Consider the following 14,002-nt stretch of genomic DNA (forward strand, 5'->3'; position numbering starts at 1 on the left):
CGGGCAGCATTCACAGCTTGAGGGCGAACTTGCGGGGTGGGTAGGCTGCCAGCTTGCGGGTCAGCTTGCATGTGCGCAGCCGCTTCTCATGAGGGGTCAGCTCACGGCGCTTGGCACGGGTCAGCTTAGGCCGCAGGTCCCTGGGCTTGTACTTCTTGCCCCGGTAGAACTTCCGTAGGTTCTCCTTTTGTGTCTGGTGGATGACTGTCAGTACCCGTGCAATGGACTTCCGCACCACCCGGATTTTGGACAGCTTGGACGCGGCACCGCCGGTGACTTTGGCGACTCGCAGAGCGGCCAGCTGGTCCTCCAGCTGCTTCACCAGCTCCTCCTTCTTCTTACCCCGCAGCTCGCGTGCTTTTACCTTATCCATCACAACGCGTACGACTCCCAGCGACTCGAAAAGAGGAGGAAAGAGGATGACCATATTCCACGCGGCGGTCGAATACTTCATCGACCTCGTGAGGGAGAGACCGGCGCTTTGGGATGTAGACAACTCGGACTACTCGAAGCGCGAATTCAAGGAGTCCATGTGGAATGACGTGGTGTCTCATATGAGGAAAAACTGGCCTGCGTATGGACCTTACACCGCCGGTAGGTGGTTATATCTGTTCTGTTTCAATGCGCTAGTACTAATAGTTACCGATACCTCGATAGTAGCAATTTGGGCCTGCTAGTAAGACATGACGAGGTGTGGAAGCGTAAAAACGCAAGGGCAGAGAAGTGGACGATGGGACGAGCGCTAACTTTCAACAGCTTTATTGAAGCTCACGTTTCCTAGCGCGAGCAATCGTGCATGCTCAATGCACTGTCATTCGAAACCCCACTGAACACTAAAGGGACAGAGGGGCGGCCAGGGGGAGGCAAGGAATAAGTAGACGCAAAAAGTGTTCGTATTCTTTTTCTAAGATATAAGAAAACGCTGCTCTTTTTCAGTCGCATGTACATAGGGCGTGCTAATACATCGGTAACTCTGAGCTATCTTTGCCGCTTCAACCAACTCACGTTCGAGCCTTCCTTCATGCCGTCCGATTACCGAAGTGTTTGTCAGCAGTGGGTGGAATTTGCACTCCTTACAACAATGGGGGGGGGGGGGAGGGGGAGGGGGGGGGAGGGGGGGGGGGAGTAGCTGTTATCTAAAGAATTGTCATGCTTACGTAATCAGTCATTTCGACAGCGACCCGCGTGGCTGACCTGAACTTGGTCACAGCTCAGAGTGATACTTAAACAACACCTTAGTTGCGCGAAACAAATCTTTGTTAATACTGCTTACTGCACCCAGATTTCATTGGACACTTGCCTGTCGCCATGCGAAAAAGCTTCGAAAGTGCGCAGCGCCTTGAAAACATCGTCGACTTGAAGTTAGGCTCAATTCTTTTGAGATTATGGGACACACGATGCAAGTGCGGTATGACAATGAAGCTTCTCTTCATTTTTTCTTCTGTGTGCATTTGCAAGGGTCATTTTATCTTTTGTATCAGTTTCCGCCGCCGCAACAATCATTTCAGCAGGGTGGGCAGAATTTCCTAAACGCTCGACTTGGCTCCTGAAGCTTTCTTTAGTATTGTGGTGACACGATTTCAGGAGTGCTGCAGGAAGGCAGGACATAGTTATCCCTCTCTTAAATAGCTTTGAATGAGCTGAGCCAAAAGGGAGCAGATACTTCTTAGTGCATGGCAGATATGCCCACTACTCATGCTCAGAAGCTTAAAAAACAAACGAATATCGAAAAACTGCAGTCACATGTTGAGGAAGTGCAAGGGTAAAATTAAAGCTAGTAGAGCAACAATTAAAAATTGCCAAAATGAGGTAGTCCGGCAGTTTAAAAAGTATCTTGGCTGCAAATAAACAAAAAGAAAAAAAATCGCTAACATGTCCGAAAATTTTTAGAACCAGGTAGATCATTAATATTGTTCAAGGAATCCAGCCATTATCGGTGTATTCCAGCGCGTGACATCTCGGTAAAGTATCGCTGATCCTTTTTTTGAAGTACTCAGTGTTTCTTTTTTCCTTCAGTCGCGTTAGTCAAATTTCATTACGGTTGAACCTCGTTATAATCAAGTTGAATGGGAATGGCGATTACTTCGTTATAGGCGTAGCTTCGTTATATCCATTATTTCTTTAACTGTTTCATTGCAACGAGGTTCGACTATTGTTTAAGCTCTCTCCAGTTCGCCCTTCAGTGAAAACCAGCGCTCCCTTCACATCATCGACCATGTGCTTCTAGCTTTTGTCATTAGATGGCGCCTCAGTGTTTGTCCTTTGTTATTTGTTAGTTATTTCTAGTGCTTCCTTTAACATCAGGTTTTGAGTTATTTATAGTGCTTCCTTAATGTGTTTTATGTTCATCCTGAAATGACGCCAATTGTCTCCGTCACTGTCGCAGCCTCTTTGCGCACTCTGTTCAGCAACAAGCGGCGGACATACCGGAACGAAAGGAAGAAAATCCAAACGAAGGGTGACCAGGGCTCCGTCGGGGTCTACGTCGGAAAATGGCGCTTCTTCCAGTCCATGTCCTTTTTGGAGCCCATGGCGCAGACGCGGGGCCTCAGTGGGGCTGCTGACGAGGAGACCATGGACCGAGAGACGGTAATCCACTTGTTCGCTTGTGTATGCAGGTTTCCAGACTCTTGTGAAAAGTTGTCACGAGCTCAGCTTTCTCTAGACGCCTGTTTGCGCCAGCGGTAGGCTGTAGGCGCTGAAAGAATGGGTATATTAACTCCTCAGGAAATAGCGTCGGTATTTGATGCCATCTATACAGGGTGTTTCCCTTAACTTGAAGCAAGGATTAAAAAAGAGTGCCGCACCGGAGCTAGAAGAAACCAACGACATATTGTTGCTCGCCGTGTGATGCTTCTCAGAGTATTTTTAAAATTATGCTTAATTAGCTAAGATTAATTATGCAAATTTTCTATTATTCACTTTAGGGTAGCATGCCTTAAGTTGTAGAGGGGGCTAAGAAAGGAAAGATGCAGTTTTTTGCATCAACATATCTCCTACGTAGTCCTTTTTTTTTCAGCTTTTAAAGAAATCCCGCGAAATATGAAAAAAAAAAACACGTAATTGCGCGATTGCACTACAGTAACGTAGCTCTGCCTAGCGTGTCCTCAGTGAACGAAGCGTGCGCGCTCACCGTCTAAAAGCGTGCGGCCGACGCCGCTCTCAGCATAGTCTTGAAAGTCCGTCAGCACATTTTTCCTGACATGGAAAGCACCCGCCACGATCTGCGATATGTGATAAGCAAGCCATCGACAGCCAATTAGAACGGAGCTTCAATTCAGCCATCGCATAGGCGAAACAAAAACGAAAGGAAAGCAGTGAAGTCGAATATTTTAAGATAGCCTCCGTTTTTTTTTTTTTTTATCATTTAGCAGCCCGTCGAACTGCGAGGCGGCCGCTCCCTTGCGCACGGTCAGCGTGCACGTATCGTTCGTTCAAAACACGGTTGGGAGCACGAGCGCAGCCACGTGGTTTCTCTTCATATTTCGCGAGCTTTCTTAAAATTATGAAAAAAAGGACCACGTAGCAAGTATGTTGCTGCAAAAAAAAATGCATCGGTTCTTTCTTAATCCCCTCTACAACATAAGGCAAGGCATTTGACCATAAATTCAATAATATAAAATTTACATAATTAATTTTAGCTTATTTAGCGGAATTTTAAAAGAACTCTGAGGAGCCCCACATGACGAGAAACAATGTGTCGTCGGTTTCGTCCAGCTCCGGTGAGCCACTTTTTTAAATCATTGGTTCATGTTACGTGAAACACCCTGTATGTAGGTGGGAATGTGCCAGGAGCCAGTGACAATTTTATTAGAAGTGTTTTATTTCTCAAAGGTGCGTGCAGGGTGCCAAGTGAACTGCCAAAGAGGATCGCTATGCTTGATGACTTAAAGTGAGGGCTGCATACGATAATTCCCAAAGTCTCTTGCATGCTGACGCCCTCAAAAGTTGTATTTTCCATACCAGACACAGAAATGAAATTCATTTCCAATACAAATACTTGGTACTCTCCCGTCGATACTTCGATGCAGCTCTGAAACCGCCGGTGTTAATAAAGCCAGTAATATGATTAGCCAGGTTAAAAAATTCCTCTGTGAATTTACGAATCTTTAGTTTATTCTAAGCGCACTGTTATCAATCGGGTTGATACTAATCCGGCCACATGGATTTCTTTGACCTCCACTCATGGCGAATCTGGATTTTTAAAACTTGAAGCACTGGGCTGAATGCTGACAGCACACGCACATTCTCGTCAACGTGTACCGAGCCTCTGTGAACCTCGTGGCCCGTCCCGCAAACGCACGGGTGACGGAGAGCCCGGCGGTGTTGAGATGACAAAGCTTCGGCGCACGTTTACGAGAACGTGTCTAACTGCCGGCTTGGGCGCTTATTCGCCAATTGCTGCCGGATTGATCCGACGGGGGGCAGGGCCAGCAAGCGTTTATGTTGACTCCTCTGTGAATATCGCTTCCATAGCGGACAGTTTCAGGAGGAGGCAAATGTAGCTCTGTTTGGCAGAGATTCTAGTGTGGAGATAAGATGAGGTAATGAAAGAGGTGAACTTAATTGCAGCGGCCTATTGAAAGGAGAATTATAGGCGTAACGTTAAGAGACCGGAAGCTGGCAGGGTGGGTCAGGGAACAAACTCTGGTTAATGACATCCTAGTCGAAATCAAGATGAAGAAATGGGTGTGGGCAAGGCATGTAATGCGAAGGCAGAATAACCGCTGGTCCTTAAAGGTGCAGTGAAGAGGAATTTGATCTCGTCTTTTTGCCGCGGGAACACCTGCACGTTCCGAGCCGAGCATTCTTAGAAACTGCAATTTATTGCCCTGTGTAGCCGATTTTCCTAATAAATCGAATTAACGTCCGGCTCCCGCCTTTTTTTTTAATGCTCCCCGTATTGTGGGCGGAGTCTCACCAACGCGTGGAGTGCCTTTTACCCAGTCCCGTGGCGGCTTGCCGCTCTGCCATCGGCGGAGTAATACGTAGTAATCTGTAGAACCAAATAGTCCGCGCGTATTTTTATTTCTGCAGGCTTATTTTGTGGCTATATTATCTGCGAATGAAATTGTTTATTCACGGAAACCTAAAAAACAAAATAAAGCGAAAGCAGCCTCCACGGAGCTGGCTGAAAGGCACTCCACGCGTTGGTCGACTCCGCCCACCGTACGGGGAGAATTAAAAAAATAAAGGCAGGAGCCGGACGTTAATGCGATTTAATTAGGGAAATCGGCCACACAGGGCAATAAGTCACGGTTTCTAAGAATGCTCGGAACGTGTAGATTGAGTTACCGCAGCAAAAAGACGAGTTCAGATTCCTCTTCAGTGCACCTTTAAGGGTAACGGAGTGGATTCCAAAAGAAGGCAAGAGTAGCATTGGGCGGCAAATAGTTAGGCGGGCTGATGAGATTAAGAAGTTTGCTGGGACACGGTGGGCACAGCTGGAAAAGGACAGGGTTAATTGGGAGAGATATGGGAGAGGCCTTTGCCCTGCAGCGGGAGTATTCAGGCTGATGATGATAATGAATAGCCCGAAAGCAGTCTTTAATGTAAATATGGGAAATGCATTAGCGAGGACTGGATGACCAAAGTGTGCACAGGACAGAGCTACTTGGAGATCCATTCTCTGCTGTAGTGCACATTGCTGCGATTGCTGATGATAACGAATTGTGCACGGACTTTTCTTTGAGGTTCATGCACAGTTCCACCAGGTATCCGATGGCTTTTTTTTTATCCTGTTAACGATACTGACGCTTTTCGCTTCTGCAAATACTTGTAAGTTTGGTTTACGTGCCATTATGGATTCTTCTTGCCGCTATTGTGCAGCCACCCCCGGAGTCATTCGACGAGGTCTTGCTGCTGGACGATGACTGCGACAACGACCTACAGTTTCGCATAATCAGTGCCACTTAAGTCTCAAGCGCAAGGTCAACTTCTCCTGAGGTTGATCAGTCCCTGCCTTAGAGCAGCTCCAAACGTCCGAGAGAGCCCGATGCCGCCTCAACGGAACCGTTCGAGTTGGACACGGAAAGCCAGCCTACCCCTAAAACAGCGCGTACTGTCGCAGAGACAGCCGACTGCGACGATGCTGCGATGTACTTTGGGAAGACTGTGGCGGCATTTCTTCGGTCGTTGAGCCCCAGAAAACTGGTCAGGTGCCAGGCTGAGATCCTCGGCATGATTGAGCGATACCTTCTGCAATGAATGAATTCTTGTTTTTATTTGCTTCACTTTGCAGTGCCTTCTTGCCATTTAGTTCTCTGCGTATATCGAGTCAAAGACAGTCCGCTTCCCTTGATGCTGCCCCGAAATGAAGATGGGAGAGAATGTACGAAGGTTGCCAAGCTAAGCCTTCGCTGCATCAACATAACCTGCTCATATCAGTGGGAAGAGTTCCAGATTGTGGACCCACAATGGTTGTGATGAAAGAGACTCTATTCTATAAGTATTCTTGTACAGCGAAACCTGTCAGTGCCTCAACTTCTGTGATATTGATCTTACCTTCATGAACGTGCGTGTCGCGGGCCTCTGGAGGAAATGATCTGAAACCAAAATCAGCCGCTCTTCACTTCGCCGAAACCTTTGCTGGTGTAGAATGCAGTGTGGTGACATTTTGGGTGACGTTTTCTAGGAACTATGTGCTTTGCGTCAACATTGCGCGTAGTTGTGCAACTTGCGTTCACCGAAACTAAAACCTCGATACAATACATTACGTTTGATATTTTTAAAGCGATGTTTTTGGCAGAGCCCTTCTGCGCAGCACCTCCACTGGGAAAGGCTGATACATACTCATTTTGTTAACAATTTTTTATCGACTCATTTCACTTGACACTTCATGTTGTTTATTCATTGTAATAAAACATTTTCCAAACTGCTCTGAGATCTGGCAACACTGGTCGGGCAGTTTTCGGTCATATTATTGGTTTGGTCAAGCAAGTACGTCATCTGCAAGGCGTGCTTTCTTGATAGTGGCAAACTCTGAGTCTCACGAGTATAATTTCAAAAGCCAAGCCTCAGCCTTGCTTATTCAGCTTTTCTGTTACAAAGTTCAGCTGTCTTTCCTGTCGTTAAGTCAACGCCAGCAGCGCTAAACGTAACTGCTTCTCGCACACTTTCAGTTCCGCTTGAAGTTTGGATATAGCTGAAGACGGCAAGAATCGGCATTGGGGAATGTGTGAAAGTACAACTCAGTGACGTCTTCATTGAAATGAAGGTTTACGCAGCTGGTCAGCATTGCCCATTGTCATCGCTGTTATATTTTAGCAGATGACAATTCGCCTGATCCAGGGCCCTGTGGAGCACATTAACCCACTAATTTGTGTGGCTCTTTTGTTTGTGTTCTGATGCATCAAGTGCTGTTGAAAATCAAACCATCTTAATCTGCAGGGTTAGAGCCTGCCTTCACTGCAGTATAACCACACACGACTTATGCAGCTGCGTTGCCATCCCGGTGAATAATGGAAGATGCTTAATTCACTGCCTTCATCATGCTTTTCGATTGCAGCGTTACAGATCCCGGCGCAGTTCCCACTATCGCAGCTCTCACTTCAAAGTATTGCAAGCAATCGCGCTCAGAGTAATTTTCGTTTGTTCCAGGCGACCAACCTGAGAAATCTTAGAGACATTCCAATCTGCCAAGAAAGCATGCTTGACTTCAAGGAAAGACCAAGGACATTTTCCTTGTGCGCAGTATGCAGTCCACTGCTTTGATTGCTTCTGATTTGACTGAAAAAGCTGCACAAAGGAAGAATAGCTTTGTCGCAGAGCAAGGTGCTGCCACTTGCCACACTGCTAAAAATGACTGTTTTGGGGATAATGGTTGTCGCGTGCTTTGGGAATTTGCTTTCCTCCGTCAGACTTGAAAGGTATTAATTTCGGAACAAATATGCGCCTTTGTAAATTTGTGGTAATAAGCACGAAAAAGAAAACCTTCGAGCAAGTTTTCATACTTCATTTTGCATCACAGACTTGCCAAAGCAGCAGGTGCAATGACAATTAAGACATTACTGCTGAACTGTACGTGCGTGGCACCTTTCAACAACTGCATGGTCTTGAGAGTTTATGTTAAGGCTTATGACAATTATTAACCACGGTAAAAACAGCTGCGCACAAGAACTACGCACAAGACTCAGAGCGAGAAGCTCTACTCCTCCCATGCTGAACCTGAAGGTCAACTGGCTCCTAGATTTGACCTCTAAGGGAGGCGCGCTGCATATATAAAATAGCACGTGGAAAATGTATCGACCTTCTTCAGCGACGCCATAGCTGCGTTCTTGGTAGTCACCTCCATCTCTGCGCTACGGCTTCTCGCCAGTTCTGGCATGTGATGTGTCACGTTATTCTCTTGCGCTTGGCAGTCACGTCCACCGCTCTGGACGCTCGCTCTTGCACTTGCGGCACGTCATGCATGCACCGCGTTATTTGCTATCGCTGAGGTCTTCAAAAAATTAAAGGTGAACCAAAGCTAAACCGTATCTAACCATGCTTAACAAAGCATTCGCTCTGTATATCCCGACTCAGGTTATTTGAGCCACAGCCGCTTTTTTGGATGCGTCTGTACGCCTCAGTTTAATTCAGTCATGGTGGGTATTTAGCTGAGACCAGAGTGCGCATAGTCGCGGCTGGTACACTCTTGGTCAAGTCACGCATATAGCGCGCTAGCGCTCCCGGGCTTCGGGACAAATTTTCGACTCCTACAAACATTTCGTCTCAACGACCCACAGTGGAAGCGGCCTTTCATTTAGGCGGCACAGCGTTCAAGCGGCCCGTATCCAAGCCGTATGTGGTGCAAGATGTAAAAATCTTCCTGCTTACTAAATGGTGCGCGGGTTAGTGGCCCACCGTTTATATGGCCTCTGAAAAAATACTTTTTCTCAGAATCGTTTTTTTCTTCAGGATTGTTTTCATTTTAGCTTGCGGATGATTTTTTAATGCCACATTGTATCAATTCGAGCTGCACACAAAAATTTTAGCACGGAAACACGCACACAGGCACAGGAACAATGACACAAGCGAGGTTTGAACCCAAGTACTCTGGCCGCCGCGGTGGCTCATTGGTTATGGTGCTCGGCTGCTGACTCGAAAGACGCGGGTTCGATTCCGGCCGCGGCGGTTGAATTTCTTTAGAGGAGAAATTCGAGGCCCGTGTACTGTGCGATGTCAGTGCACGTTAAAGAACCCCAGGTTGTCGAAATTTCCGGAGCCCTCCACTACGGCGTCTCTCATAGCCTTAGTCGCTTTCGGACGTTAAACCCCATAAACCAATCAACCAAGTACTCTGAACCTAAAGCGAACTCTCTAACCACTACATAACTAGTACTCACGGTGAGCGTATGAAGGTTACTGGTATTATATTCTAACAGCGGTCCTGCAAATCATGCCGGATACATGTCATGCTTCACACTGAAACCACATCGTGTGTGTATAGAGTATGCACAAGGTATATGAATCGTCTTGTCAGGTGAATGTGCCATTTCGAGGTTGGTTAATGTATCATGACGCGTTTTAAATTTTGATGTGTTCGTCACACGTTTCATAACTCGAATGATTTCTTCGCGCCAGTTCACCGACAAAGCACGAAGGCAATTTGCGCGAACCGCATACATACGCGCTTTGTTTACGTCCGGCGGTGCGCAAAGCCGTGCGTTCAGCGGTATTTGTATACTTGCCTTGGCGAGACTGCCGATGCGAAAACCAATGACGGTGCCGACCTTCTTTTTAAATTGAAGTCTGAGCGATAATTTTTAGAGCTGCGCATAAAATGGGAACGGTGTATACACGCGCAGCACGAATGATATCAGCCAGTGCAGCCTGCTATGATAAAATGCTGTGTATAAAACAGGGACATGGCGCCTGTGAATGTTTTCATCGCCGTTAGGAACGCCACGTTTAGCTGTGATCAACATAAAAAAATTAAAACTAATTTTTGAGGAAAATAAATCGCGCAGTAATTGTCTCACATCTCGGCTATGCCAGGATATACGTAGCGAAAGCGGAGGCGAGCGCAACGGCGAGGCAAGCGGTGTGACGTCATCCCAAACGGCGGCGGCAGCTCCGTGGCGAGACGCGCGGTGTGACGTCAGGCCAGATGGCGCGGCGAGCGCGCAGCGTCCGCCAGCTGCGACGGTTGCCAGGCAACGGCTCAAGGTCGGTCACTGGGTCACTGTGCCTCCTCGGAGCACCGCCACAGCGAAATCGCAAGTTCGTGGCCAATATATTAGCTTTCGCTACAAAAAAGCGCGAGCGCTGGACAGGCAAGATCGATAACAAATGTGGGCCAGCTTTGGACTTTCGGGATACATCAAGATACCTTCTAACTAGTATACTTGCGTGATCGGTGCGCCCGCCTGCAACGCACCCGCCGTCTCTGCCACTGTTAAAGCCTCAAGTTTTAACCTCACCTTGGCGGCTAAGTTTTGATGTCGCTACACCGCGATGGGGTTAGAATGGCCGCGGAGTAAAACAGCGACCACCTATATGTGGCTGAATTTAAGCTCGGCACTTCCGCGTTAACACTTCATTACCTAAAATTTTGATGCTCAAAAGAACTTCATGTCCACGTCTATTGAAAGTGTTCTAATTAAATCCTGTAAAATTGCACATGTAATCTAAAGGGCAGTGAAAATAGGCATGGTAGACAAATACTCAGCAAGTAATGGACGTCTCAAACATGACGACAGGGCACCAGTGTGTGAGCGACATTCTTCAGGTAGGTTGAGCGTTAATGAAATATAGCTGCTTGGTTGGAGAAGATATCAGTGAAACCAGGCTATAGTAGGGGAATAAAAAAGTATGAGAAATGTTTTAATTTCCTGAATAAGTGTCTAAACCTGGCTCTGATCTTGATTTTTCGTCTCGTCTAAGCCATGCAAGTCACATAGTACACCAACACTAATCTAATTCATCCATATGTCTCTGTACATCCTGTGCTTGGTTTGGCTTGGCAGGCAGAAGTAATTCTTGCAGCATTGCCTTTTTTGCCACCCGTGGGTGTTCTTGGTCACATTAAATACAAAATGAAGTGTGATCATACAGTTCATCATTATTCAGTAACAATTAAAGCATTTTCTGATTAATACAAGGCTTCTTAAGAGCATGCAACTCGACCACCTGTGTTTTGATGATGCCTATCGTTTTTAGCAAGCAGAGCTTGTGATCTTCTATATTAATTTGGGCTACGTTAAAGCATATGCCAATTTGGAGAGCACTATGTAGGGTAAAGAGTGCTGATCATATTACACTGTGTACTTTCCAAACATACATGCGTACTAAGTTGGCAAGATTTATGGATAAAGTGAACTGAATCAGAGTAAAAAGGCTCCAACAAAGCTTCATAGGCACTGCAGGCTTCAAAAAAATTTTGACCGCGCTTAACATACCCCTAAGAGTACAATGCGATAGCACTGGAGATCTCTCCCGTGCAAGTACGCCTTCTCATTCAGATTCCTGTATTCTGATACCGCTGTTGACGCAGTGGTTATCGGATGCCCACTGCTTCGGCGGGTGGCTGTACCAAACACATTTACCGGTGGGGCTTGTGAGACACAGGCTGCTCTTTCCGATCTGCCGTACAGCTCATTTTTGGACAGACTTCATCACGAGGCTGTCTTTGTCTGGAACGGTGAGTTGATGCGCACTTCCGTGGTAGGCAGGTGGCCATTGCATTGAATTTATTTGGATTTATTTCACCGCCACTTGCCCACCATGTCATGGACGCCACCTTTTCTCATGAACGGGACCTCCAAACGTGTGTGGAGTGTACAATGAACCAATTTCTCAGTGTAATTATTAATTTCAAATAGTAGTGCAGAGCCCGGATACAGCATTTGTAAACAGCAATGACGAAATCTTTTGTGCATGTACGCGCACTTTTTGAACACTAATTGATTTTGGTGATATTGAAACGTTGACAGTAGGTGCCACTTAGAACACAAAACTAGAAAATGTTGCTTGGCGAAAGGAATTCGTTAAAACAGGTAGAATAGCAAGGCATGGTCGGTTATTTCATTGCCTCAGTTATCATCGTAGCATGCAGCACTGAGTTCGGTTCATGAGTGACCGTCGTTTCATAGCCATATCACATGGAGTCGAAAAATATATGGAGAAAGCCCCATAAGGCTCATGGACCTATGATGGTGTTCGCGAGGCAATTCAATCATAGATGTTTTCAGTACCAAAGAAAAGCTAGAGGAGAACCAAAAAGCAGCCAAAATGTTACTGGTACACGTATGTTAACTTAAAGGCGCAATATCAAGCCGCCAAGCAACATCTAGGGCATATCGAAAAGCAAAGCACGAAAATAGGCCATTGCCTGAAATAGAAGAAAATTAGCCGAGTAAAGAAGATAAAATAATTAGGCCGAAATTACAGTCCAGGTAAAGATCAACGCTACGAGCTTCTGTGCGTGGGAGATGATTAAAGGCAAAGACTAGCAGGCCCAGTTAAATTTAAAGATCGGTTCTTTCCCTTTCTGCGGAGGCTCCAAGCATAATAGTTCGGCGGTGATGAAGGAGGCGATAGATGATAGAAATCATGATACGAAGAAACATTTGCAGAATTTACAACAGCTAAAACTTAAAGTTAGATAAGCAAAGTTGTACAGAGGAATTGAGCAAATTAATTTAAAGAAACTGATCCCACACAAAGAAATAGCACTCCAACACTTTACTTATCGACCGAAGGTCTTGCTTAAAGCCCAGATAGAAGTACCTGCTAAGCACGGAGCCTCTAACTACACTGATGTCTAAAGTTTTTGACCCCTATTTTAAGGGTCCCACAAATAAATAAGTTAGGGCGTCCGTGTTTCGAGGCCAGTCCTATACTTCACTTAGCCAATGAAGTTTTAACACGAAGTAGACACCGCCCCTGAAGGTTGGGCACAACTTCGAACCCAGGGCTTGGCTAAAATGAAAAATAAACAATTTCCCACAAATAAAGAAGTCAAGTTGGGGTGGCCGTGTTTCGAGGCCCGCCCTATACTTCACTTCACCAATCAAGTTTTAACACGAAGTAGACATCCCCTGAAGGTTGGGCACAACTTCGAACCCGCTTGGATAAAATGAAAAAGAATTAACGCAAAAAAAAACATACACGACACCCTCTCCACACGGGAGTCCTTGGCCTCTTCGGGTCATGCTACAGTGTTTGTAGGTCGTGCTTTCTCCTTTTCTCCTTTGCATGTGCAATCACGTGACACTTAATAAAGGATTGCTTGCTCTTGTCGCTAGCTGACAGGACGAGTAATTCTTGCAGAAAAATTAACTTGCAGAAAAATTAGCACCCTTTACAATTATCCAACCAAACAACCTCTTTCGCAGACGGCAATCTTGCATTCATCGAATAGGGAGGGGAGAGATGTCCGTTTATCTGTATGACAGGGAAGTTGCCGCCGAAAGGACGCAATAGAGCAGGGACGCGAATGCCAGGTGCGGGTAGAGACAGGTACTCGTCACGGGAATGCATCATTGTAACCTTTTGACAACTTCCCTTTACGCTCGAGAGCTGGTGGTAACCAGCGGGGCTTCAAGTTCACGCAGATTTGGGGTGCAGCGAAGGGTACACAGTGGCGCGGGTCTCACTCATCTCCCCTCGCGTAAAACCTTTCAGTCAGCAGAGCCGGAAATGAAAACGCGTCTGCGAACGCCGAACAGACGGGCTTGACGTCCCGCGTGTTCTCCACCAGGTAGTTGAACGATGAACAGCTGGACGCCCCCACTCCAGTTGTTTTGTGCTTCGTGTCGTGCGCGTGTGTTTGTACTGTGTTCTACCAGGCCTTCACGCGCGTGCGACCTGTATATATTTATATTTGTCATGTATATATGTAAACAGATTTATTGCCAGCGTACCTCTCCCCCTGTCCTTTCCACTATCCCCTCACCTCTTTCATTTCACTTCTACACTCTGCCTGCTATCCTTTGTTTCCGCTTCCCCAGCTCAGGTGCTTCCAGCAGCGATAGCAGATGCCGGGGTAGAGAAAAATTCTTTTGCCTTCCATATTCAA

General features: G+C 46.4%; 1 pseudogene; it reads right to left on the reverse strand.

Moving 5' to 3' along the window:
- Positions 1–373, reverse strand: LOC149328679 (large ribosomal subunit protein uL29 pseudogene; annotated as a pseudogene).
- Positions 374–14,002: the final 13,629 nt, after the last annotated feature.

Source organism: Amblyomma mixtum, chromosome 9 (genome assembly GCF_055824585.1).
Source record: "Amblyomma mixtum isolate Tamu chromosome 9, ASM5582458v1, whole genome shotgun sequence".
Lineage (NCBI taxonomy): Eukaryota > Metazoa > Arthropoda > Arachnida > Ixodida > Ixodidae > Amblyomma > Amblyomma mixtum.